Source organism: Hordeum vulgare, chromosome 1H, assembly GCF_904849725.1.
Source record: "Hordeum vulgare subsp. vulgare chromosome 1H, MorexV3_pseudomolecules_assembly, whole genome shotgun sequence".
NCBI lineage: Eukaryota > Viridiplantae > Streptophyta > Magnoliopsida > Poales > Poaceae > Hordeum > Hordeum vulgare.
In genome coordinates, this window is record NC_058518.1 from 4,346,260 (window position 1) to 4,373,924 (window position 27,665).

General features: G+C 43.2%; 2 pseudogenes; both read right to left on the bottom strand.

Moving 5' to 3' along the window:
- Positions 1 to 4,571: 4,571 nt before the first annotated feature.
- Positions 4,572 to 6,194, bottom strand: LOC123394966 (annotated as a pseudogene).
- Positions 6,195 to 12,052: 5,858 nt separating this feature from the next.
- On the bottom strand, positions 12,053 to 27,615 carry LOC123394974 (annotated as a pseudogene).
- Between the last annotated feature and the right edge of the window lie 50 nt (positions 27,616 to 27,665).

Sequence of the window (27,665 nt, forward strand, 5' to 3'; positions counted from 1 at the left end):
TTAGTATGGATTAGTTCTTTCTGGTGCCTCTCTAGGGGAGCCACTTTTTGTTCATGAAGCTCTTGCTGATCCCAAGTGGAAAAACTCCATGGATTAAGAATTTGCCGCTCTTCAGACAAATCACACTTGGCATCTTGTTCCATCTCCTCCAGGTATCAATGTTATTGATTGCATATGGGTGTTTCTCATCAAGAGGAGGTCTGATGGTACCATAGATCGTTACAAGACTCGTCTTGTTGCGAAAGGGTTCAAGCAAAGGTATGGACTGGATTATGAGGATACTGTTAGTCCCGTTGTTAAAGCAGCCACTATTCATCTTGTTCTATCCACTGTTGTGTCTAGAGGGTGGAGCCTTCGCGAGCTAGATGTGGAGAATGCGTTCCTTCATGGTGTTCTGGAAGAGGAAGTTTATATGAAGCAACTTCCTGGGTTTGAGGATAAAAATAGGCCCTTTCACATATGCTGGCTTGATAAATCCCTTTATGGACTCAAACAAGCACCCAGAGTATGGTATTCTCATTTGAATATGAAGTTGCAAGCCCTTGGTTTTGTTCCCTCTAAATCTGATACATCCTTGTTCATCTACAATCAACACAACACTATCATTTTTGTGCTCAGTAATGTTGATGACATCATTGTTACCAGTTCATCCAATAATGTAGTTAAGGCTCTCTTACAATATTTGAATTCAGATTTTGCACTCTAGGATTTAGTGGACTTGCACTTCTTTCTTGGCATTGAGGTAAAGAGAAACACAGAAGGTGGGCTTCATCTATCTCACGGCAAATATGCAACTGATCTTTTGAGAAAGGCAGGGTTGCTTGGATGTAAACCGTCTCCAACACCAATCACCAACTCTAAAAAACTATCTCTTATAGAGGGTGAGCCCTTGAACTAAGAGAATGGCACAAGGTACATGAGTTTGGTAGGAGCACTGCAATAATTAACGCTCACCAGGCCTGATATCTCTTTTGTAGTAAAGAAAGTATGCCAGTTTCTTCATGCACCTACTACAGCCCATTTGACTGCTGCTAACGCGTATTAAGTATGTTTACCATACTTTGAGTGTTGGACTCACTTTCAGCAAATCAGAATCCACTCTTGTTAGTGCCTTCTCTGACTCTGACTGGGGAGGATGCTTGGATGATATAGAAGGTCAATAGGTGGATTTGCAATCTTCTTTGGACCAAATTTAATCTCATGGTGTGCAAATAAACATGCAACGGTGCGACGATCAAGCAGTGAGACAGAATACAAAGCATTGGCCAATGCAACGTCATAAATTATATGGGTAAAGTCAATGCTCAAAGAACATGGAATTGGTTGCACACCAACTCCATGTCTTTGGTGTGATAATCTTGGTGCAACCTTTCTTTCTGCCAATCCTGTGTTTCATACAAGAACTAAACACATTGAGATTGACTGTCATTTTGCAAGAGAAAGAGTGGCTAGCAAGGAGATGGAGATTCGTTTGTTTCCTCCAAATATCAAGTTGCAGGTGGCTTCACAAAAGCTTTGCCCACGAGACCGTTTGAAGAGTTTAAGAGTAATCTAAACTTATGCAGTTCAGATTAATGGAGGATGTCAAAGCACATAGGTTCGGTCGGCGTAGACCAACCGTTGCCTCGTGAACTATCCTTGTGTCTCATGTAAGGAATAGGGTAGTTGAGTTATTTCTGTATAAATCTCTCGCAATCTCTTATCTCTTCTCCCTGTAATCATCTCAGTTTGTTCTACCTAACTGAAACCCTGTAAACCTACGAGATCAGTATATATACTCATGTGGGCTCCTTGTTAGGAGCTGAGACGCTTTACCATTGTCTTACAATAATAACAGGCCGCCACAGACACTAAACATGTTGGCTGGTTGTTGGTCTTCACATGTTCAAATCTAGTAGCCATATAATGAATCACTATATGTCAGCATCTTTGGACCAACCTCGTTTGATGCTATGTAACATGGTTACCTGATTAAACAGGCATGTGACGGCCAGCTATCGATAGTCTCCGGCTGGTGTGACTTTTCTAGGAATCAGCCAAATTTGAGGCTCTAAATCAGTCGAGGTTCCATATTGTATGGTTGTTGGATCGATGAGATATATGATATATTATATGGTTATACTTGCAAGAGCGAGCTGTTATTTTTTCACTCGTTGCCAGTAATCATGTTTCAAGCCATCGAAAAATGAAAATTAGATGCTGGCCATTTTCCATTTCAAAGGAATCCTGCCGTCTAGCGACATGAGTTGAAGTGTTGAACAGTCTCATGTTTCTACCTAGATACTCCTGCAAATACACTCGGCATTTTCAAAATTAGATGTGACATATCCAAATTGTCCTTTTGAGAACCAACATAAGTAGAAGTGCATAACATAAACAGAAGTTTCCTTCACAAGAAGAAAATACAGCATCCAAAACATAGGTCATGATGGTTAATTCGTCCTCGAGCATGGGCATAGGTAGAAGTAGTGCATAACATAACCAGATGTTTCCCTCAGAAGATAATTAAGTTCTAAGTGGTACTAAGTGGATTTTTAATTAGGACATGTCAGTTAATTAGTGCTCGAGTACCGACATATCATACATCTAATTGCTTGCAAATAATTCATGCTATTGTTTGATGCATCTTGTTGTGCTTCAAATAAAAAATTTCCCTAGAATAAGGATTGATATGCAAGGAATTTTACAATGTGAATAATAAGGCCTGCAAGTAGAGCATGCATGCAAGTACAATCCGGTCCGGTAAAGCATAGCATGTCTTGAGACCTTCGGTCGATGATAAGATGCTGACAACTGCAACAATGACCGAGATCACGGCCATGATTGTATTCCTGTTCTGTTCATCTTAATGAACCAACCAAAGATGCGCAATTTATGGCTGGGATGTGGGTGGATGGAGGAAGCCTGAGCCTTGCATGAGAGTGGAGCAAGCGTCAAACCAAGCAAGTAATGACAATTGAAATTATAACTAAAAATACGCGGTCCATTATACCATAGCTAACTCCTGGCCGCCACAGAAGCCAAACAGGCTGGCTGGTCGTTCAGATGTTGAAGTTTCTTCACGGTTGGTCTTCACATGTTCAACTATAGTAAACCTTAAAATAAACCACAATACGGCAGCATCTTTGGACAACCTCATTTGATGTTATATAATATGGTTACCTGATTGAACAAGCATCTGACGGCCAGCTATCGATCCTTTCCGGTTGGTGTGACTTTTCTGGAAACCAGCCAAATTTGAGGCTCTAGATGAGCTGAGGTTCCATATAGTATGGTTGTTGGATCTATGAGATGTATATATAGTATGGTTGGCTGCCATATGATATATTGTATGGTTATACTTGCAAGAGTGGGCTGTTCTTCTGTCACTCATCGCCAGTAATCATGCAGTGGGTTCCGGTTATAATCCAGTAACCTTGATAAGTGTGCATTTTTATAAGTCCATTTACATTGTCGGCTTCTTCTTCCTTGACATTTCCATAAGTTTAAAGTTGTATGCATCACTCGCTGCAGAGGCCGGGGCAACGCCTCCTTTTCGAAGAATTTTTTTTTCTCAAGATACAGTTCTTCGTTAATCCATGTCGTAAGAGGATGCTAATTGCTTGAAGCATCTTGTCGTGATTCAGATACAGATTTCACTTGAAATAGGGAATTTTACAATGCAAACAGCAATACTCGTAAAATAGTACAAGCATGCTAGTACAATCAGGTCCGGTACGTCTTTGGTGGCTTGAGAGCTCGGAGCAACGACATGACCGTGACCACTGCCATGATTTTAGTCCAATGCTTGATAATGTAGAGGTGCGACCTGAGCCCAAATGACCTCCTCATACATCTAGGTAGCTGCCTCTAACACACAAGTCACAACACGAGTTAACATAACACAAACCATATTATAACCTATTAAATCGTTAGATTATATATACTACTATGTGAATCAAGTGGTTGTTTAAATATGGCCTAGCGACGAATTAATGCTTGAGCACCGACATATCATACTACTACTGTTAGAATAAATCCAAGACACACCGTCAATCATCCGAGGACCAAGCAGCAATCACACGAGCACGACACCGAGATTTGTTAACGAGGTTCACCGATATGGCTACATCCCCGGGGCATGACTACGGGCGCTCCTTTCCGTGACACCGTCACAACACCACACCCTGGCCGCCCTGGGCGCTGGCACACCCGTCGGCTCCCCTTGCACGCATGTGCTATTATGTTGGCATAGGTTACATCGTGTGTCTAGCCCCTCTATATATAAGAGGCCTAGGATATAAGTGTCCTACTTGAACACGACGACTCCATATTCTGTCTAAACACAATACAACTACAAGTCCAATTGTAACCTATCTTGTACACTAATATTCGACACAACTCTAACAACTACGTCTAATTGCTTGCAAATAATTCATGATAATTGCTTGATGCAGCTTGTCGTGATACAGATACAATGAATTTCACTTGAAATAGGATTGAGATACAAGGAATTTTACAACCAAACAGTGAGGCGTACAAGTAGAACATGCATGCTAATTAATGGTTGCCACAATCAGGTCAGGCACGTCTTAGCGTGGCTTGAGAGCTTGGAGCGAGGACAAGATGCCGACGACTGCAGCAATGATCGAGATTAGAGCCATGACTTTAGCCTTCTTCTTTTTAAGGAATAGGATAAACTTGATCAAAGGTGACCTTTCCTGCTTGAAGATATTGATCATTATTATTATGTCGATGTAGGATGTTCCGAGGCGCATGTTCTTGCCAATTGAAGTGAAGAATTTGAGAGCCTCCTTGCTGGTGAGTCCTCCTCCTTCGATGACATTTATTTTTTGCAGCTCATGGACGTGCTGCTCCCGGTCCAGCAGCATGGCGAAGAGGTGGAGGTAGGAGCAGACAGCAGAATCTCTAGCAGGAACACCATGAGCTTGGAAATCTGGGGTCTTGCATAACTCGAAGGCCGCCATGTTGACGAGCCAGGTCGCGTTTGCTTCGGTTAGGAACAGGGGCCGCACGATGAGTTCGCCGATATCGAAGAAGCACGGGCGTTTCTTAACGAGGCGCATCCTCACTAGCCCTGCTTCTCGTTCCTTCCGTGCCGGTACGAGCGTGATACCTATGTCCTCAAGCTCAGCAACGCTGATAGATAATGACATGTGATCTTCTTTTTCGTTGCTCGGGGGCTGGGGCATTTTGTTGTCGTCGTTTTCATCGTCGTCGTTGTTCGGGGGCCGGGGATCTTCGTTGTCTTCGTCGTCGTCGTTGCTCTGGGAGTGGGGGTCTTTGTCGTCGTCGTTGTCGTCGTCGTCGTCGTCGTCGTCGTCGTCGTTTCGCACGATGTAGTACCGGATGAGGCCGAGGACATGCGGCGGGACATAGTCAGTATGTACGTTGATGTCGTCGTCAGGGCCCACTTGGTTTTTCAGGCCCCATCTCATCGTCATGACAAAGCTCTCCCAGGGACAGCGCTAGGGCCCTGGCGGCATGAAGTCGAAGATGGTTTGAACCACCACCCAAGGGATCTGGTTCTCGAGCATCATGATATCGGTGGAGATGCGCTCAAAGTTGGCGTAGAAATAGCTGCCCAGCGCCTGGTCCATTTTGTCGTCCTCGACATGACACCAACGCATGAACTGCACCAAGAAGCAAGCATCAAAGAACATCATGGGCACAAAGTCGTCCTTGTGGCCGAATATCGCCACATCAGCACGGTGGTAGAGCCTGCGTGCAGCATCTGACACGGCGAAGACCGCGCTGTACATCTCCTGGAGTGAGGCGCCGGCCGAGTCCCTGATGCATTGGTTGACAGCCGAATGCTTCACCTGCTCTGCCTCCAGCAGGCCGGGTTTACCGTGGTAGTAAGGTCCGATGGCCACAGCCACCGGCTCCGTGTACCGTTGGGGGACATCTATCAGGCTTGGAGGGAACTTGTGCATCTTCTTTTCCATGATGACCAAATAGTCATCATTGAACACTTGGGCTGCTTCCTCGAACACCTGGACCGTCTCACTACAGGTATCTTTTGTGGGTGTGGCTGGGGCTGCATACTCAACCACCTGCAGCTGCACGCTATCACTATGGCTAGGCAAGGATGTTTGGAAGCTAATCCTATCATCACTACTCCACCCAGCTGCTGCTTCTTCCATGGACCAACCCGGGTCGCAAGTTATGACCCAAGATGGTTCCATGCTCATCCCCAGTTATACCTAAATACAAACACACTGTGTGGATGAGATGGATGAACTACTGATGGAAACTGCAAAGAAGAACACAGCCTTGACTCTCCTTTTATAGACCAACCAACCACCAATGCCAGACAATTTCCTGGCTGCAGGGTGCATGTGCGTCTCGGAATCTATCTATGCACTCCACACATGGCTCAGCCCGGGTCCAGAAATTATCGATGCCGGAATTGGTAATTTTATCTGCAAATGGTGTTGCTTGATGGCATTATTTGTTGGTGAATGTACCTCTGTCCTACGTACATTGCCACGGCCGGTCTTCACATGCTCTAACTCTACTAAGCTTAGTTCATGATGTATATAATACAGTTAGCTGGTTGATCTGGCATGCATGTGATAACCAGCTATATCCGAATTGTGTGCGTTTTCAAGAGATGAAGTTTGGACGTACTAGGAAGAAACCACTAAATATTGAGTCCGGTTGGCGTGACTTTTCTCGAAACCAGCCAAATTTGATGCCCTAGATCAGCTTTGTTCCATATAATATGGTTGTTCCATTCCATGGATGTGATATATATAGTATGAAGGGCTGTCATATGATATATTGTATGGTTATATACTTGCTAGAGTGAACTGTGCCTTTATCAGTAGTGGACAATAAGCATGTTTCAAGCCGTCGACAATTAGGTGCCGGCCGTTTTCCTTATCAAGGCATCCCGCTTTTTGTGGCATGAGTTGAACAGCCGCATGCCCGCATCTTCTTATATAGCCAGACATTTCTCAAATTATACGTGACATTTTCAAATTGTCCTTTCAAGAACCAAGGAAGAATTACATCATTGGAAAATTAGGTAGTATATATCCTACCACTGACATGATTACAGGGACAGTGTTCCTTTGTTCAAATCTACTGAACTATGTTTTTCTGTAAAGGACATTTCATTTAGTCGATATATCATGCTGATACAACTGCATTGATCGAATTCCCGGCCTCTTTTCATAACACATTGCACACAGCCAACACGTCCAACAGAACAAAAAAATATATAATTTTTCAGCAGAAAAGGAAAGATCAGCCTTAGGTCGGGAACATCATATCCGAAGGTTACTCTGAAATTCTTGGTGTGAGAAAACCTCCATGTCCATATGGTCAGACAAGTATACGCCATCATAAAATGTCGGTTGTCGTCCGATTTCTATAGGATAGACGAAGTATATATGGAGCCATCACGTAAATGCATGTATAACTTACACAAGAGAAGAAACATTTTTTTATTAAATACCACATCATTCCTAGAAAGCCCAGAGCCCAACATAATGTTGCCCTCCCCCAAAATATGTCAAGAACATTATTTATGAATACCCAGTAACGGATTGTTGAACATATTACACTAGGCATGGGCATTCGATTAACCCGAACCAATCGGTTCGGTTGTCCGGTTTAATAAGAATTTCGGTTTTATGAAATTGATGACCGATCGGTCTTCTAAAATTATGCTGACCAAGAGTTGGGTGGTCCGATATTTCGGTTCGGTCGTCGGTTTTAGACCGAAGAGACCAAACAAAAAGTCAAATACCATATGGAAGAACACAATCTGTGGTCGCCAATGGAATAACCACTTGCCAGAAAATATATCAAGAAAAAAAATGACTGAAAGGAATGGGAGAGGAGATGCACTTGTAGCCTGTAGGAGCAGCTCGACAGACAAGGTCAGCTAGCGGCTTGTGTTCGAGAAATAGGTGTTCGGTAACCAAGAAGAAGACATGGAGTGCTTGTGGAAATTTGAGTTGGCCGTGTTGTCGCTGTTGGCGAGAAGTATGAGGAGGAGGAAAGAGATCCTGCATCGCCGGCGGCCCGACGCTAGGCAGCGGGATCAAACAGGAACGAAGGAGCATCGGCTAGCTGACGGCTTCTTTAGATCTAGGGGCAACTTAGATGTTACTAGTTAAATGCCCGTACGTTATCACGGGACAACATAATAATGCGACGTTGATGTCCTTATGTGGGTTCAATCTCGATCCACTCCTTTTGCTCAAGATCTGCTCCTATCGCTCTACTTCACACCATATAGTTTCACTTTAACATGATAAGCTCCCGCCTATGATGCTACGACAAAAGTAAACCCACATTGTCGCTAGGGACAAGTGTATAGGTCTGTTGTCAACAACTTAGTTTTTTCGCTCACTGTTGTCATTACTGAAGCACTTTAGCTATCCCTATTTATGGAATCCTCAATTACTACCACCAGAAAGGGAATGTGACCACTGTTCTAATAATTTTTTTTCTGAATCTTATTTCAATTTTTATTTTCGAAATAGAATGGTAGAATTTTGACACTACATAAGCAGCTTAATTCCACCACACTTCGCTTTCATGGACTTCACCCAAGCCCACACATCATTCTTCAGTAGAAGGTCGGTTTATATTCAAGTTTGTTCATGCAAATTTTAGAGAAAGTAATTTGAATATTAAATTGAAGGAGTGGCACTATCAAGGTTATTTAGGGTTTAGGGTATAGGAGGGGAGAAGGAGAGGCATGTGTACGTTTCAACCTACAGCAGATACCTGGATAACAAACCTGTATGAAGACAAACATGATATTGCATCTTAGTTTCGTGAACAACTATACCGGGTAATACAGAATACAACAGAAGAAAATCCAACTGAATGTAGAGAAAAAATAGAACCCACCTGCTGCTCTGACCGTCACATGCAAGCAGCAAAAACTATGCATAAACCGAGATGTGGTGGGCAACACAAGTAAGCAAATAAAAATCTATATTTTGCATAACCATGCATCGAAATCCAATTGCTAGAAAGACAAATGTCATAGATCTTACACCTTGATCGAATAAGCCTTCTCGCAAGAACAACCCTAATAAGGACCAAAAAAGAATCAACTAAAAGTATTATATATTAACAATTAAGCAACCACCAAACTTTAAAGGTTACAACTCTTGTCCAGTGGATCACCCTTTGCCGGACATAGCAGAACACTCGAACAATTTTGTTTAAGAAAAATAAAATCATATACAATTATTATATACAAAATCTAATCAAGACGAGTTGTAACTCCATGATCCAGAACAACTATGTTATGATAATGTAGGGGGAGGCATTTTGGCTCCCAGACGCATTTGCACCCTAATGAACAGTAACCCAAAAACAATAGTAATTGTTTTAAAAATAATCTGATTTTTTTGTAGATGTTCTTGTTAGTGTCACAAGCATGCTTGATAATTTTCATGCAAAACAGAGTAATGGTGTTTCATCGGTGAAAATAATAATTTTGTGTGACATTTTGAGGTAACAATTGATGTTCAATTTTTTTTGCACATGCCAGGATGTTTAATCTTTTTGCCTAAAATTTTTGAGGTAGTATTTGAATGTGACAAAGAACACATAATTTTTTTGCTAGGATATTTTTGACACTTCAAAATTCATTTTCCATGAGCAGAAGCACATGCTCCCGGGAGCCGGATTGCATATAAAGTACTTAATTATCTGATGTAACTAAACCAAGATATTTTTAGTTGCTATGAGAATAACAAAAACTTGTCCGACTGTCATTTTGGATTAACTTTGCATATCACTGCTCTTATGCTTATGTTTCTTCACATCATTGTGTCACATCGGTTATATTCAACAGTCAGGTCTGCTAGCTAGCTAGTGGTTTTTATGATTTAAGGTGTGTGATTTACGTGCAAAACAGGGGCGAATTATTCTCACAATACAAAACACTATTATTTTACAGTGAATTCTATTTTTTAGCCTTTACAATGAAATTATCCATACTTACAATGCCTTCTGCCTACATGATTTAATGGAATAAACATAGTGTGACACATATTCCCTGTAAATGGTAAAAAAGTTGAACCGGACAAAAGTGTTTAAAATAGTGGTCGACAAACCACACCTACTATTGGAGAAGCAACAAAATTGTGGCTCATATTGCAAAAGATTACCTTAGAGTACAAAAGCTCTTTGTTATTGACTTTTACCCACTCGGTTATGCCCTTGTAACATGATTTATAACTACAGGAAATCTCCGTTCCAAAGTAAATTGAGTCGTACACTATGTTTTCCTTTGTACTCTTGATGCGACGCTTAGTACGCATGCTTTCATCAAGAGGGCAAATTGTCGTGGGTGCGTAGGTAGAGGTTGAATATAATTATAATTCAGTACAATTACTTTATGAGATATACATCAACCGATGTGTATTCACATCAACACACGATTTCAATTCCTTCATCTATAAAGTAGGACAACTTAGGCTTTTGTCCAATTTGCATAATCCGGGTGATTTTTATGAAGCATTGTCTTGGCAAACTTAGGATCAACACCACCTATACATGAAAGTGAGTGCTATAAGTATTCAGTGCTATAGGTAAAAAGACAAACATCAAACCATAATCCCTATACGCCGCCACAACTTGCCAGATTTCCACCGGCGACCTCCTCTACCTTCTTCGTGCACGCCCCCCCCCCCCGCGCCTCTTCCCGTCCATTGCCACCGGCGGATCTCCTGTTGTCCGTTGCGTCACCATCCATTGTCCCACCATCCGTTGCCACCCGTTGGCCCCTGCCATGGGAGAGAAGAACCTGGGGGTGCACGGTGCAGCAGTAAGGGCAATGCAAAGGCACAAACAATGTGATGTAGTTTCGATAAAAACATGCCGCATGCTGCAGAAGTCACAATTAATAGACATGACGTAGTGTTGGGAGGACTATTTTGTGTGCGAAAAGAACGTGTCTGCACTCTGCACTAATGAACATGATAGTTCATAACTTAGTATCAGCAGCGAATCAGATAGTAGATGTGTGTGTGTGTTTGTTCCAGTTCTGACAGTAAAATATGTTTTACTCGGCAAAGTGCACGTCCAATTTGCAGAAAGATTGGAAAACGTACCTGAGAGCAGAGGATGACCGCTAGCTCCATGGTTCAGGAAGAGCGTGAAGTGGTTGGTCAGGCACTGCCAGTTTGGCGCTTCCACTGCCACTCCTCTGCTCGAGTGTAGCCCCACCGCGCCGGAAGACCGCTGTATTGGAAGTGACCCATCGGCTGTCACCCTTGTTAAATCCTGATTTTTTGTGTTTGCAAGATTCTTGTATTCTTGTAAAAGTAAATAGAAAGATTGTGTGATAACTTATAGTGAAAAGGCAAACCTAGAATCTCTAAGAACATGCAGATACTACTGGATTACTATGGTTGTTGAAGTCACAATGCAAATTAACTCACCTCTTTATTCGGTTGTTGTAGTTTTGAATCACATACTTCTCCATGCACCATGTGATCTGGGTAGTTCAGAAGGAGGAAAATGTGAGCATATGTTCCAATGGGAGGACCACCATGAAATTTTATTTTGAGTATGCTTACTGGTAGATGCCGATGGCGGCTTTAATGCGAGCATATGCTTACCTATAGATGTCAATAGCAGCAATTTAGATGAAAAATGGATGGTGGAAATTAGGATTTACTTATGCAACTTGATTCAATCACACAACTTACATACTTGATGATGTCAATTGTTGCCCAGACAAATCAAAACTGAAAAACTACTAAAAAAATCATTGGAAAAGAATGAAAGTGGACATGAGTATTTGCTGCTAATATATGAAAACACATAAATAAAACTTAGATTACACCCCGAGAGTAATTGCAAACTGCAGATAAATATTTAACAGCTAGAATTTCAGCCGCGACATCTTAACAATGAAAAATTAACAGACAAATTAGCAGCACACATGGAACAACGGAACTTGGTAATAAACTTATATACTCTTACCTCTCATGAAAAAAGAGGGGGTAAGAGGGAGCATGTTAAAACTGTTTTTTAACTGCTCAGAAAAGCTTAAACAACATGCCTACTAATGATTGCACTTATGATATTCACGTACCTTTACATTAATCTCTCTTGCTGCAGCAGGAATTATTTGAGAGCCAAAATCATTTGCAGTGGGAAAACGCCATCTGACCTAACAACAATGCATTGCTTATTAAGATGTACTTGTGATCAAGTTGTTCTATGAAAATGCACGTCACTACAACATAAGGTAGTATCCCAAAAAAATCTACAACATCAAATATTTGAAGATGAAATAGCTTGTTTTTTAGTACTTTCCATGTTTACAGAAACTTTGGTAGTTTGCCTTATATTTGGAGAACTGGATACACTTTTTTCAAGGAAGAATCAAATATAATATTTAACTGACATCATTTTGATATCCAATAAGTTGAATTGGCATACCTCAAAAGATTTAGAAGTATCTCTTTCTTGAATATGTATGCCCCCATTGAAGCTATGTATGGTTTCTTTTCTGCTTCCTCCTTCGTTAAGCCGAGGAGAGTGGTTTCAACTTGCTGCCAAAAAAATGGCCATGAACTTCTGTTTTATTTTATTTGAATGACATTCTCAGTGTTGTACTAACTGATAAGATGTGCACTTGGCCATCTAGAATGTTACTCTCAAGTGTGGACTGGAGAGGTGAGTGGCACGAAGAAATCAATTCAACTTACCATTGCTTTCAAGTCAGCTCCTCTCGGTTTTTCACTAAATGAAATAACTCTTCCTGTGTCGTCTATCTTCATTAGACCAAAATCAGACGCCCAACTAACATTGAAAACAAAATTATTCATTTCTAATCCACAAGACATAAACTAACAGAATGTTAAATAGAAGAGTTCATTATATGCTAAAAATCAAACATTTTCCTTCACAAAGCAATGGCAATTCATTTTTTTTTCAAAAACTTCAAAATTTGAAGAAGAATTATAGTATTTCCTCTGCATGTAGATGATGCACAGTGGAAGGCCACTTGTGACTTTATGTACATTAGCCACTGAAATAGAGAGGAAATCACCTGTCATCAATTGGCAAGCAACATATGCTGATGCCTGCGTCTCTCTGCCGATGACTCTACATATGGAGTGGCGAGAGCAATTTAACCATGTACTTGAACAGACAAGTGTGGAAAACAGTCTTTATGCGGTAAATTACCTAAACAAAGTCCATGTAGTCCATACAATAGAGGTGATCTCCTGAAAGAATCAGCACATCTTCTATGTCTTTAGATTTGGCATTCTGGAAAGCAAAAAATAAATAAATAACATGCAGCGTTACAAGCATGAGGTTTCCAGTAGCGGAACCCAAAGCACAGCTGAACCCAATTTCTTAATTCTGTAATTATATCAGTGAACATTTTTATACATACCACGTGCACACTCCCTGCACCATGATTCATCGTCTGTAGCGAAGAAAGAAAAATGTATATCATGCACACACACGGAGAGCAAATATACATCGAAAAGCCAAGCAAATTGCCGAACCGCGTCGGCGGTACCCTGAAACCACCTCTTTCCCTCCGATCCAGGCCTCTGAGTTGCTGCTAGAACCTGAAAAAACAAAACAATCAATTCCCACTCTGTTATCCCTGTTTCAGATAATCAAAGCAAGACCCAAGATTCCTTGAAGCAGTGCGTCTGCCATCGATAATGAATTATCCCCTAATAAGTAGTATAACCAGTCTAAATTGAACTGCAGGATTTGGCACCTCGCCGAAACCGTCTCCAAAGCCGACGCCATTGCTGAAGTTGTAGGCCCTGGAGAGGTGGCGGTTGAGGGAGGCGGAGTTGAACTGCGTGAGGACGTACACCTTGTTGATCCCGATGTTGATGCAGTTGCTCATGGGCACGTCGATGAGCCTGTATGCGCAGCCTATTGGCACCTGCGGCGGGTGGCACCGTCGACGAGTCAGTCCAATGCATGTCAAACAATCTAATCTACTCGCATTTCCCGAATCATGGAAAGAGGAGTGGTGGTAAGTGGTAACTCACCGTCGGCTTGGCCCTACGCTTGGTGAGAGGGAAGAGCCTGATCCCGGCACCGCCGCCGAGGATGACCGCCACCACCGTCCTTGGGTTCGTCGTCTCCGTGTCCTCATCCGCCGACTACACGACAAAGAGTCATGAACTGCATGACCAGAGCTAGCCAGTGACTGGGAGACCGAGAGGGACGGGGCACGTGTGTCACTGACGGCGGCTACGGGAACGGCGGCGGCGGACTCCATGGTCGCGACGGACACGCATGCCGAGGGGCAGCACTGGCGGCGGCCTTGGAGCGGCCGGACGCGTGCGCATCCGAGCAGTAGGGACGACGGCGGAGGAGGAGATGGGGCAGGGGAGGTGGAGCAGGAGATGGGGGCGGGGGCGGATGGAACCCTAGCCCAGGGTTAGGACTCAAAGGAAGAGATGGAGGGGAGGGGGCACAGGTGGGTGGGATGCGAGGGGATCGCTCCAGCCGGCCTCGACCTCATCGTCCTCGTCCTGCTACAGCGGGAGTGAGCGGGCACGCAGGTTGGGATAGATTGGCGTAGATGGATTCACGCTTGAGGAAGATGGAGGAGTCGGCCGGTCACTGGAGAGTCGAACCATCACGACGTTCGATCCTGCTTTGTCGCTGTACGTGGGGCTGTATGATATGCATGTCGTTAGAATGTAATTACTACCAGCTCTTTGTTGCTATGTCCAGTTTACAAGATATGTTATCTCTCTAATAAACTTTGGTTTCAGGTTCGTGACGGAGGTTTTGACTCAAGATTTTACTGTTTGGTCATCAAGTTAAGTCCATCAGTCACATTATTCACACAAAATTATAGATAATGATCATCAAGATATGATAAACTATGCTATCTCCATTAGTTCCTGTGTTTAGGCTTTTTATTCTACTTAGATGTAAAAAAGATATATCAAACAATGGCTAGCGTGCACACTTTACCCAGTGATATTGGTCAGATGATTCATGCCTTCTCAACTGGAATTTCATGCTCCATCTCGTTCTCACTTACCTTCTCAACTGGAAGCAAACCTAAGAAAATGAATATACAGATCAACAAGAGAAATATTTGTACTTCGTTTCAACTAAAAAGAAGAAAATAAATTCATTCTACAAAATAAATTAGACCTAAACCTTATATTGAGCGTCCACAACGGGCTTACGCAAAGTATGAACGGCCTCCGCCACGGGACAACATAACAATGTTTCCTTCATTGAACCAACATGACAAACTTTGCTATTCCTTTGCCCTCTTTATTACATACCAGTCCTTGTTTTAATGAGCAAACACCGATAGTAATAGAAAGAGGAATGATAGTTGTCTCATAAATCGTCATTCCTCAACATATATAGATAACTCTCACATTGATGGCGATGACTAGAAACCCCATCCACCCAAGAAAAACTCAGGCCTCTTCGGATCTGCAGCAAAACAAAATTTCATCAAGTCCAGAAGCTAGAACTTGGTGCAGGTGATCGAGCACACAGTGAATGGCATGAAATTCTGAACCTCAGCGGCCCCAGAGGATGAGCAGAAAGTTCACATGCTTCGCACTGGGACATAGCATTCAGTGGCAAATAAGGATTGTTTTCTCTTAAATATGTGCCCATCATGTATCTGAAGGTTTCGACATTATTACATGAATCACTGTGTATATATACATAATAGTTGTCCACGCGGTAGCTTAGTGCCACTATAAACTTAGATAATAATATAAAAAAGATGGGATAGCAGTAATACAGATCGTTCCCATACTTTATTTTAAACCAGTTCTTGTTTAAAAAGCAGAGATGATAATAGAAACAAGAACGGAAGTTGTGTCATAAAAATCGCCATTCCTCAAAGAGATATATAGCTCCCATATTGATGGCGATGACTGCAAACCCCATCCACGCAAGAAAAGACTCATGCCGATTCGGATCTACAACAGAACGGAATTTCATCAAAGCCCAGAAACAAGATAATGGTTGGGTGCTTGCTGCAAACACAACATCGACATCTCCAACAGATCGAAATTTCATCAAAGCCAAGAAACGAGATAATGGTTGGGTGCCTGCTGCAAACACAACATCGACATCTCCAACTAAATCAAACGAGAATACAATAAAAGTAGTGACCAATACCTAGTTGTTGGGTGCCCGATGGATGCAAAACTGGGTGGATGGATTGGGCGGTGATGGTAGCTACTGGCTCGATGCAGCGCCGACGGGCTACAACGTGTACCTGGCGAAGGGCACTGGAAACGGCAGCGGCGCGGAAAGGAAGGTGGGGGCCGACGTATACCTGGCGAGGGCACTGGGAAACGGCGTCGCCGCCATGGCGCGCGAGGTAAGGAAGGTGGGGGCCGCTCCGGTTGGGGCTCGAGGGGATTCGACGCAGGGAGAAGGAAGTGGGGAAGAAAACAGCATCCAGAAGGACGTTGCGGCGGTCTCCAGTGGGATGCGCGGGCGGTGCCCCCGGTGAGATCGGGTCTAGATGGGGAGGCGAGGGAAGAAGACGCGGCTTGTTGCAGGAGGTGGATCGGGAGTTGGGAGCGAGGGGAGAAGGAGTGTGTTCGTGCGATATGGTTGGGAGGCGGGGTTAGCGCATTGGATTTTTTTTTACGAAGCGGATGTGGTTTTATTAAACTAATCGGCTGGTTTATCACCTGGTTTATGGAGGGATGAATAAAAATCGGTGGAAGGGCTACCGATAGGAGGGGGGATCATACGAGGTCGAACCATCACGACGACGACATATCCCCCTTTAATAGTAGAGATAAGGTGCGGTGGAGGAAGACACTTTTTACCGTGAGGGCCAGCCTGAAGGGCGTTACATACGTGAGGGCTTAAACGGACGCATGTACGTGAGTGGGTTACGGGCCTAATGCATGAGTTGGCTTGTTATTATTTTTTCTCGGTTACTTCGGTACTTCAGGTACTTGAGGGTCAAAACCGAAGTGACCGATGTAATTTCGGTTCTACAGAGTTGCTGACCGAATTTAATATCATTTTTTCGGTTTCGGTTTATTCGGCTTCGGTCCTGGTTTTTTCGGGTCGGTAATTCGGTCATCGGTTAATATGCCCACCCCTATATTACACAACAGTACATGTGGGTAAAGATTTGAAATTATTTGGACTATGGCCCAGACTCAATGAGTAAATTTACAATAAAAATATGTTTAATAGACTCGTCATGTTAGCATGAGACACATGTCTTCCTTTGTTCCAAAACTAGCAAAAGCGTCCGTGCGTTGCAACGGGAGGAAAAAAATTGTACACTCTTAATTTATAAAAAAATGGTCTATAATCTGAGACTTCGTAGTTACGACACAAACATATATGTTCTTACCATACAAAAGTTTAGTTCAAGATTCCACAGGTCTTCTATTTTGACATGGCTTGCATGTAGATTTAATACATATAAAGAAACGGGCAAGTGACCTTCAATTTCATCTCCAATCCTAATTTTGTTGACGTGTTCATCCCCAATTCAAATTAGTACTGGTATGAAAGAAAGACGAATAATGAATTATTTATTAAAATTGCACCCTAGATATTTTTTATTAAATGTGTAACATGTAAAATAACATCATATTCAAATTCTACATATTTTTCTAATAAAATTCCACATATAACACGTTAAATTTGAAGTTACGGTTTAGAAGATATGAGTATTTAAAAAAAAATATAATATGTACTATGGGTTTAATGTTAAAAACATCAGGGGATTTTCTATAAAATAGCAAGACGGACTAAAAATACCTATTTTTTTATTAGTAGGTATAGATTATAGGTGATATTTCCAAATTATCCTTTTTTGAGAACTAACATACGTAGAAGTGCCTACATGCCACTAAAAGATGATGCCTTATCAAGAAAAAAAATCATCATTAAAAAATATGTTAGTATACAGTATACTACCTGCTACTGATATGATTACACGAACAATCTTCATTTGATCAAATTTAGTGAAGTCTGTCTTTTTTCGATAAAGTGGATTTCATTCAACCAATATATGAAGGTGATTTTCGGTAACTAGGAGGAAGATGAATTCCATGCGGTGATTGCATGTTCAAAATGAAGAGCCCTAAGACATGCGTTGAGAGTTGATTGGAGGCTTCGACGTGAAAGGGGATTCCGGTACACGGGCTGTGATTGGCTGCAGGTGTTGTTGGATTCGGTGTCTCAGGATTTGCATGCAAGTAAAACTTTGCTTCTTCTCTGGCGATGCTGGCATGGAGCCGGCAAAGAATCGATCTTGGGTTTGGTGCTATTTCTGCAATGGTACGAAGAGGACTGGAGCAATGCTGCTCTGAATGTGCTGTCAGGGTCCGGCAAGAGAGAAATACTGGCCAGTCTGCAGCCTCGTACAGTATGCAGGCAGCTGCTCGTTTCTCATCGGCTAGATAGCTCATAGACCTAGCCTTCAACGTCCAAAGAAGGTAAACAGTTTGTGAAATAACTCAATACGGTATGACTGTGCGGCTCGAATGTTGTTGTTAGAGCATCTCCAACAGCCGCGCTATACTAGCGCTGCGTCGAAAAAAAGGCAATTATAACACACGCGCAACGCGGCGGACAGCTTCAACGGACACGCAAAAACCGCGCGCGCGCTAAAACGAGTTGGGCGCGCTGGCCATAGCCTCATCCCGCGCTGTGTATTTCGGGCGTCCACTTCCGCGCGCGGCAGACTCGAGCGCGCGCGCGAACTCGTCCTTTTCTTCCTCCTTTGCACCCGCGCGCGCCGGCGCCAGCGCCCCTGCCACCATGGACGCGCACACCGGCACCCCGCTGACCCCGCTGTACAGCCGCGACCCCCCCGCCGCCGCAGCCGCCGCCGCCGTCGCCGAAAACCCTAGCGCGGCGAGCTTTGGCGCTGGCGCCGCCGCCGCCGGAGCTCCGCCGATCGTCGGCCTCGCGCGCAGCCTCTTCTTGCCGCCGCGGATGACCACGCCGACGGGTGGCGTCGCGCCGGCGCCGTCCCGTGCCGCCGCCGCACCGTCAAAGCTCCCCAATGCGTCGGAGCCGAAGAAAGGAAAAACATCCGCGAAGAAGAAGGCGACGAACGGCTCCGGCAGCTCGAAGGCGAAGAAGAAGCTTGCAGGGCGGCGGACGGGCGCGGCGTCTACCGAAGCGCCGGTGAGATCACTCGTTGAGCCAGCGGCCGACGCGCACCACGTGTTTGACGAAATGCCCCCAAGGTGAAAAAAATTCCAACTTTTATTTTCTTGTTATTTTTTCAATGCATCATCATATAGATAGCTTATATTTGCATTGTTCAATGCCGCTTCAGTTCACCGAACACAACTACGATATGAGATGCCCGAGCCACACTTAAACCTCTTCCTCTTTATTTCTACTTATTCTAAAAGGTTAGCAACTATATTTCCTCGTTTAGACCGTGCGGTACTAATTTTTAGGATCGTGATTGTATTTGATATACTATCGTATAACGCAGAGATGAGCCATCCATGGATGTACGATGATCGACGCACAGCCGCTTACAGAGAAGGTGTGCATTCTTTTCGAGATGCAGCCGATGCGAACAAGCATGGTGGTGGCTATATGTTTTGTCCATGTGTTGAATGTCGGAATGAGAAGGATTACACTTCCTCAAGAGTCATTCAGAGCCACCTGCTTCGGTCCGGTTTTATGTCGGGCTATAATGTTTGGACCAAGCACGGAGAAAGAGGGGTTATGATGGAAGACGATGATGAAGAAGAAGAGAATGATGATGACAACTACCGATCTATGTTCCCTGAGTATGCTGATACCGCAATGGAAGACAATGAAGAAGAAGATCAGGATGAAGAACGGGAACCAGATGAGCCCGCTGATGATCTTGGCCGGGTCATTTCTGATGCACGGCGAGGTTTCGACACAGAAAAGGAGAGGTTGCAGTTCGAGCAGATGTTACAGGACCACAACAAATTGTTGTACCCAACTTGTGAAGATGGCCAGAAGAAGCTGGGTAGCACACTGGAATTGCTGAAGTGGAAGGCAGAGACCGGTGTGACTGACTCGTCATTCGAAAAGTTGCTGGTACTGATGAAGAAGATGCTTCCAAGAAAGAATGAATTGCCCGCCAGCACGTACGAAGCAAAGAAGCTTGTCTGCCCTCTAGGATTAGACGTGCAGAAGATACATGCATGCCCTAATGATTGCATCCTCTACCGCGGTGAGAAGTACGAGAATATGGATAAATGCCCGGTATGCACTGCATTGCGGTATAAGATCAGAAAAGATGACCCTGGTGATATTGAGGGCGAGCCACCAAGGAAGAGGGTTCCTGCCAAGGTGATGTGGTATGCTCCTATAATACCGCGGTTGAAACGTCTGTTCAGAAATAAAGATCATGCGAAGTTGTTGCGATGGCACATGGAAGATCGTATGAAAGACGATAAGTTGAGGCACACCGTTGATGGTCGGCAGTGGAGAAAAATCGAGAGAGAGTTCCCGAGATTTGCAGCTGACGCAAGGAACTTATGGTTAGGTCTGAGTACAGATGGCATGAATCCTTTTGGGGAGCAGAGTTGCAGTCACAGCACCTGGCCCGTTACTCTATGTATCTACAACCTTCCTCCTTGGTTGTGCATGAAGCGGAACTTCATTATGATGCCAGTGCTTATACAAGGTCCAAAGCAACCCGGCAACGATATTGATGTGTACCTAAGGCCATTAGTTGATGAACTTTTACAGCTGTGGGCCAAACCAGGTGTACGTGTGTGGGACGAGCACAAACAAGAGGAATTTGACCTTCGAGCGTTGCTTTTCGTAACCATCAATGATTGGCTTGCTCTTAGTAACATTTCAGGACAGCCAACAAGGGATACAATGCATGCACGCACTGTTTGGATCAGACAGAAAGTATATATCTCGACAACTGTAGGAAGAATGTGTATCCGTACAATCGTCATTTACTTCCGCCCAAGCATCCCTTAAAGAAAAAAGGCAAGCATTTCAATGGCAAGGCAGAACCCCGGGGGAAGCCTGTCATCCGTACTGGTGCTGAAGTATTTGATATGGTCAAAGATTTAAAAGTAATCTTTGGAAATGGTCCTGGCAGCCAACCTGTTCCTAACGGCCGTGATAAGCGTGTATCCATGTGGAAGAAGAAATCTATATTTTGGGAGCTACCCTACTGGGAAGTCCATGAGGTCCGCTCGGCAATCAACGTGATGCACCTGACGAAGAATCTTTGCGTGAATATTCTAGGCTTCATGGGCTTGTATGGGAAGTCAAAAGATACACCGGAAGCACGGGAGGACCAGGAACGTCATAAAGGAAGAGATGGCATGCATCCAGGGCAGTTTTAAGGGCGTGCCAGCTACGCTCTTACTAAGGAAGAGAAGGAAATCTTCTTTGAAGTCATGTTCAGTATCAAGGTCCCGACTGGCTTCTCGTCGAATATAAAGGGAATCCTAAATATGAAAGACAAAAAATTCCAAAACCTAAAGTCTCATGACTGCCACGTGCTTATGACGCAATTGCTTCCGGTTGCATTGAGGGGAATTCTACCGGAAAATGTTCGCATGGCAATTGTGAAGGTATGTGCATTCCTCAATGCAATTTCTCAGAAGGTAATCGATCGAGAAAGTCTATCAGGGTTACAAATTGATGTGGTCCAATGTCTGGTCAGCTTTGAGTTGTTGTTCCCGCCATCCTTCTTCAATATAATGACACACCTCCTAGTTCACCTAGTCGAAGAGATTAGATTCTCGGTCCTGTGTTTCTACACAATATGTTCCCCTTCGAGAGGTTCATGGGAGTCTTAAAGAAATATGTTCGTAACCGTGCTAGGCCAGAAGGAAGCATCTCCAAGGGCTATGGAACAGAGGAGGTCATTGAGTTTTGTGTGGACTTTCTTCCTGACCTTAAGCCGATTGGTGTTCCTGAATCTTGGTATGAGGGTAGGCCGACAGGAAAAGGCACACTAGGAAGGAAAGCAAAAGTATGTATGGACGGGCATTCTTTCTCTCAAGCACACTACACTGTTCTACACAATTCCACCGTGGTGGCTCCGTATATCGTGAGACACAAGAATATTCTACGCTCCGAAAACCCGGGGAAGGCTGACTCTTGGATTAAAGGGGAACACGAGAAGACTTTCGGCAGTTGGTTGCAGACACATCTCATGAATGACGACACCGTTGAAGATGAGCTGTACTGTTTGGCCAGGCCACCATCTTTGACAATATGTACTGTATAAGGGTATGAGATAAATGGGAATACATTTTACACGGTTGCCCAAGATAAAAAGAGCACCAACCAAAATAGTGGTGTCCGCTTTGATGCAACAGACGAGAATGGGCACTGTTTGGAAACATATTACGGGTACATAGAGGAGATATGGGAACTTGACTATGGACCTACTTTTAAGATCCCTTTATTTTGGTGCAAATGGGTGAAGCTGACAGGAGGCGGGGTAGTTGTAGACCAAAAGTACGGCATGACAACAGTGGATCTCAACAATCTTGCGTACTTGGACGAACCATTTGTCCTAGCCAATGATGTCGCTCAGGTTTTCTATGTGAAGGACATGTCTACATTAACGAGAAAAAGAAATCAGCAAAAGAAGATATCGTCCGATGAGCCAAAACGCCACATAGTTCTTTCAGGAAAAAGAAACATCGTGGGAGTAGATGACAAGACAGACATGTCAAAAGATTATAATAAGTTTCATGACATTCCGCCCTTCAAAGTGAAAACTGACCCAAGCATCCTACTGAATGATGAAGATTCTCCATGGCTACGACCCAGAAGAAAACAGAAATAATAGATAGGAATGTTGGGGTTGAAACGTCTGTTCAGAAATAAAGATCATGCGAAGTTGTTGCGATGGCACATGGAAGATCGTATGAAAGACGATAAGTTGAGGCACACCGTTGATGGTCGGCAGTGGAGAAAAATCGAGAGAGAGTTCCCGAGATTTGCAGCTGACGCAAGGAACTTATGGTTAGGTCTGAGTACAGATGGCATGAATCCTTTTGGAGAGCAGAGTTGCAGTCACAGCACCTGGCCCGTTACTCTATGTATCTACAACGTTCCTCCTTGGTTGTGCATGAAGCAGAAGTTCATTATGATGCCAGTGCTTATACAAGGTCCAAAGCAACCCGGCAACGATATTGATGTGTACCTAAGGCCATTGGTTGATGAACTTTTACAGCTGTGGGCCGAACCAGGTGTACGTGTGTGGGACGAGCACAAACAAGAGGAATTTGACCTTCGAGCGTTGCTTTTCGTAACCATCAATGATTGGCCTGCTCTTAGTAACATTTCAGGACAGTCAAACAAGGGATACAATGCATGCACGCACTGTTTGGATCAGACAGAAAGTATATATCTCGACAACTATAGGAAGAATGTGTATCCGTACAATCGTCGTTTTCTTCCGCCCAAGCATCCCTTAAAGAAAAAAGGCAAGCATTTCAATGGCAAGGCAGAACCCTGGGGGAAGCCTGTCATCCGTACTGGTGCTGAAAGTATTTGATATGGTCAAAGATTTAAAAGTAATCTTTGGAAATGGTCCTGGCAGCCAACCTGTTCCTAACAGCCGTGATAAGCGCGTATCCATGTGGAAGAAGAAATCTATATTTTGGGAGCTACCCTACTGGGAAGTCCATGAGGTCCGCTTGGCAATCGACGTGATGCACCTGACGATGAATCTCTGCGTGAATATTCTAGGCTTCCTGGGCTTGTATGGGAAGTCAAAAGATACACCGGAAGCACGGGAGGACCAGGAACGTCATAAAGGAAGAGATGGCATGCATCCAGGGCAGTTTTAAGGGCGTGCCAGCTACGCTCTTACTAAGGAAGAGAAGGAAATCTTCTTTGAAGTCCTGTTCAGTATCAAGGTCCCGACTGGCTTCTCGTCGAATATAAAGGGAATCCTAAATATGAAAGACAAAAAATTCCAAAACCTAAAGTCTCATGACTGCCACGTGCTTATGACGCAATTGCTTCCGGTTGCATTGAGGGGAATTCTACCGGAAAATGTTCGCATGGCAATTGTGAAGGTATGTGCATTCCTCAATGCAATTTCTCAGAAGGTAATTGATCGAGAAAGTCTATCAGGGTTACAGATTGATGTGGTCCAATGTCTGGTCAGCTTTGAGTTGTTGTTTCCGCCATCCTTCTTCAATATAATGACACACCTCCTAGTTCGCCTAGTCGAAGAGATTAGAATTCTCGGTCCTGTGTTTCTACACAATATGTTCCCCTTCGAGAGGTTCATGGGAGTCTTAAAGAAATATGTTCGTAACCGTGCTAGGCCAGAAGGAAGCATCTCCAAGGGCTATGGAACAGAGGAGGTCATTGAGTTTTGTGTGGACTTTCTTCCTGACCTTAAGCCGATTGATGTTCCTGAATCTCGGTATGAGGGTAGGCTGACAGGAAAAGGCACACTAGGAAGGAAAGCAAAAGTATGTATGGACGGGCATTCTTTCTCTCAAGCACACTACACAGTTCTACACAATTCCACCGTGGCGGCTCCGTATATCGTGAGACACAAGAATATTCTACGCTCCGAAAACCCGGGAAAGGCTGACTCTTGGATTAAAGGGGAACACGAGAAGACTTTCGGCAGTTGGTTGCAGACACATCTCATGAATGACGACACCGTTGAAGATGAGCTGTACTATTTGGCCAGGCCACCATCTTCGACTATATGTACTTTCCAAAGGTATGAGATAAATGGGAATACATTTTACACGGTTGCCCAAGATAAAAAGAGTACCAACCAAAATAGTGATGTCCGCTTTGATGCAACAGACGAGAATGGGCACTGTTTGGAAACATATCACGTGTACATAGAGGAGATATGGGAACTTGACTATGGACCTACTTTTAAGATCCCTTTATTTCGGTGCAAATGGGTGAAGCTGACAGGAGGCGGGGTAGTTGTAGACCAAAAGTACGGCATGACAACAGTAGATCTCAAAAATCTTGCATACATTGACGAACCATTTGTCCTAGCCAATAATGTCGCTCAGGTTTTCTATGTGAAGGACATGTCTACATTAACGAGAAAAAGAAATCAGCAAAAGAAGATATCGTCCGATGAGCCAAAACGCCACATAGTTCTTTCAGGGAAAAGAAACATTGTGGGAGTAGATGACAAGACAGACATGTCAGAAGATTATAATAAGTTTCATGAAATTCCGCCCTTCAAAGTGAAAACTGACCCAAGCATCCTACTGAATGATGAAGATTCTCCATGGCTACGACCCAGAAGAAAACTGAAATAATAGATAGGAATGGCTACGGCATGACTCAGAAGATTCTCCATGAATATTCAGGATCTTGCCGTCGACACTCTCCTGATGGCAACTATCATGTTGTGGCGGGTTATGATGGGTAGCACCGAGTAGCCCGCTACCCAATCATACCTAGCATATCCAGCCATCCCCACCACCATCATCAAAGGAAGCCACCATATTGCCTCAACTCATACTCCCGAGGACCAGCATGGATTTGCCTGCACATGTACAAAGTGTAAGACTTGTTAAAAAAATTAGAAGTATGAATTTAAGCATGGGTTTTCATCCATATATAAAACTGTACATAAAGTAAAGTGAACCATGCATGTCAGCTTCAAATAACCCCCAAAAAGCTTCAAATAATTGTATTTTTACTATGACGCCGATGCAACACCAATGCAGCACAAGCTTGCAACCAACAACATTCAGGATAACATAACATCATGTATGAAATATCAAATGGGAAAAGAAACGAAAACACGATAATGGATGATAAAGATCCTGGTCCATATATTCTTTCCCTTTCTTAATTTTCATAATACACACATTCAGTCGCAATAAAGATCAAATTAGTTCCATGGTTTGGTTCTATAGCAGGTTGGTAAAAAAGGCCAGCTAATGAAAAGGGAACAATCAGTTAACTAGTCATTCATAAAGTACAGTTATGTAAGAGAAAATAAGATAATCACAACAACATGAATATATATTAGCTCCTGCCAATATTGCATGTAGTATTATGAGAAATAAGATGTTCATTAAAGCAACACAAAATGATAAGATTGGACTTGAATAAGAACACAATGAAGGTATGGACAGGCTTTATTTGAACGACGAAATGCTGCTATACGCCTGCATTGACCAAAAAACTTGTTTGTTCATTACTTGAAGTATGTCAAATGGATTGATCATGATTTGATTTTCAATAACAGAAATGCTTATGTCAAACATTTTAAATTGCCAACTATGGCCACTGTCTTCCAAGACAAATAGAATGCATACATGAATTTGTTTATTTATTCATATAGAAAATTAGGTACTCATAGAAACGACTACATGCTACTAACTATTTTTATTTGTATATTGTTCTACATGTCAAAAATGATTTTGTTATATAAACTGAATGATAAATATGTTTATTTATCATATAGGTATATGTTTCCAAGATAAACATAACCTAAATGACTGACGAGCAGGGACATCATGAAATCTACGTCCCATAACTTGTAACAAACATTTTTTCTGTTGTATATTACTTCACCCAAAATCTAATAATAGACAATATTGTGATCAAGATTTAGTTTCTCATGTTACAGTGGGACATACACACATTGTTATGAAAATGATTCATTTGAAGCGTTAAAATGACGAGCATGTCCTTTTAGAACAGTAGTTATTAAATGAAAAAAAAATATAGGCATAAACTCAAACACATGGTGGTCAGAAAACGCTATAAATCCACGACTTGATTTCTCTTACTGAAACACGAACTCTAGGTTCAAACTTATAGCAGTAATATATACAAATTAGCAAAGAAGCCATGATTCAGGAAATGGAAATCTTACCTCTCCAATATCTAAGTTGTACATGTGTTAGTGTGTGAGATTAAATGTTTGAGTGATGTTCTCAGCCAGTGGTCGGGGAGCAGTGGTTTGGCATCCAGCTGCTAGCACTTGCAGCAGCAATATCGTTCAGGATGGGACAACCAGAGGTGCTAGGAAACGGTAGCGATGAACACGCACAGCAGCAGCAAGAATGTGGAGTGGTGTTTTGAGGGAGAAGCTCTTGTGGCCACCCAAGTTTAAGTCACTATGATAGAAATATAAGTCACTATGATAGAAATATATATCCAACAACTTTATAGAATTAGGTACTCAAACACACATCTAACACGACCTGTATAAACATACAAGCCTGTATCATTTCCTGCAGACCACCTTATACAAATAGTGAAATAGGTACCCAAACACACATCTAACGTGTATATTTTATTGCACACTCAACCAACCACCAGTAGATCAATTAACAATGCATATTACTGAGACGGAAAAACGTTTTGCGTTAGGCTAGTAGTAATCATGCATGCAAGAACCCAATGAGTACAGAACCATCATGATCTAATTTCAGATCCACCGTTTGGACATACACATCGTCCATACGAAATTCACAATGAAAAACTTGGAAGGGAAACAAACTCACCCTTCACATCTGCCGCCGCGCACAGTCAGGGTAGTTGCTCTCGTCCTTCCATGCTGTTCTGCCTCCAGTCCAACACGTCCCACGTTTTCTTCTGAAGTCGGTACAGATGCATCGCCGCCGTGAGAGGAGGGGTGGCCTCCTGCCGGCCCCGTACTCACCACATGGGGCGCCTAACTAGTGACCGCGCACAGCAGATCTGGAAGTGAGGTCACC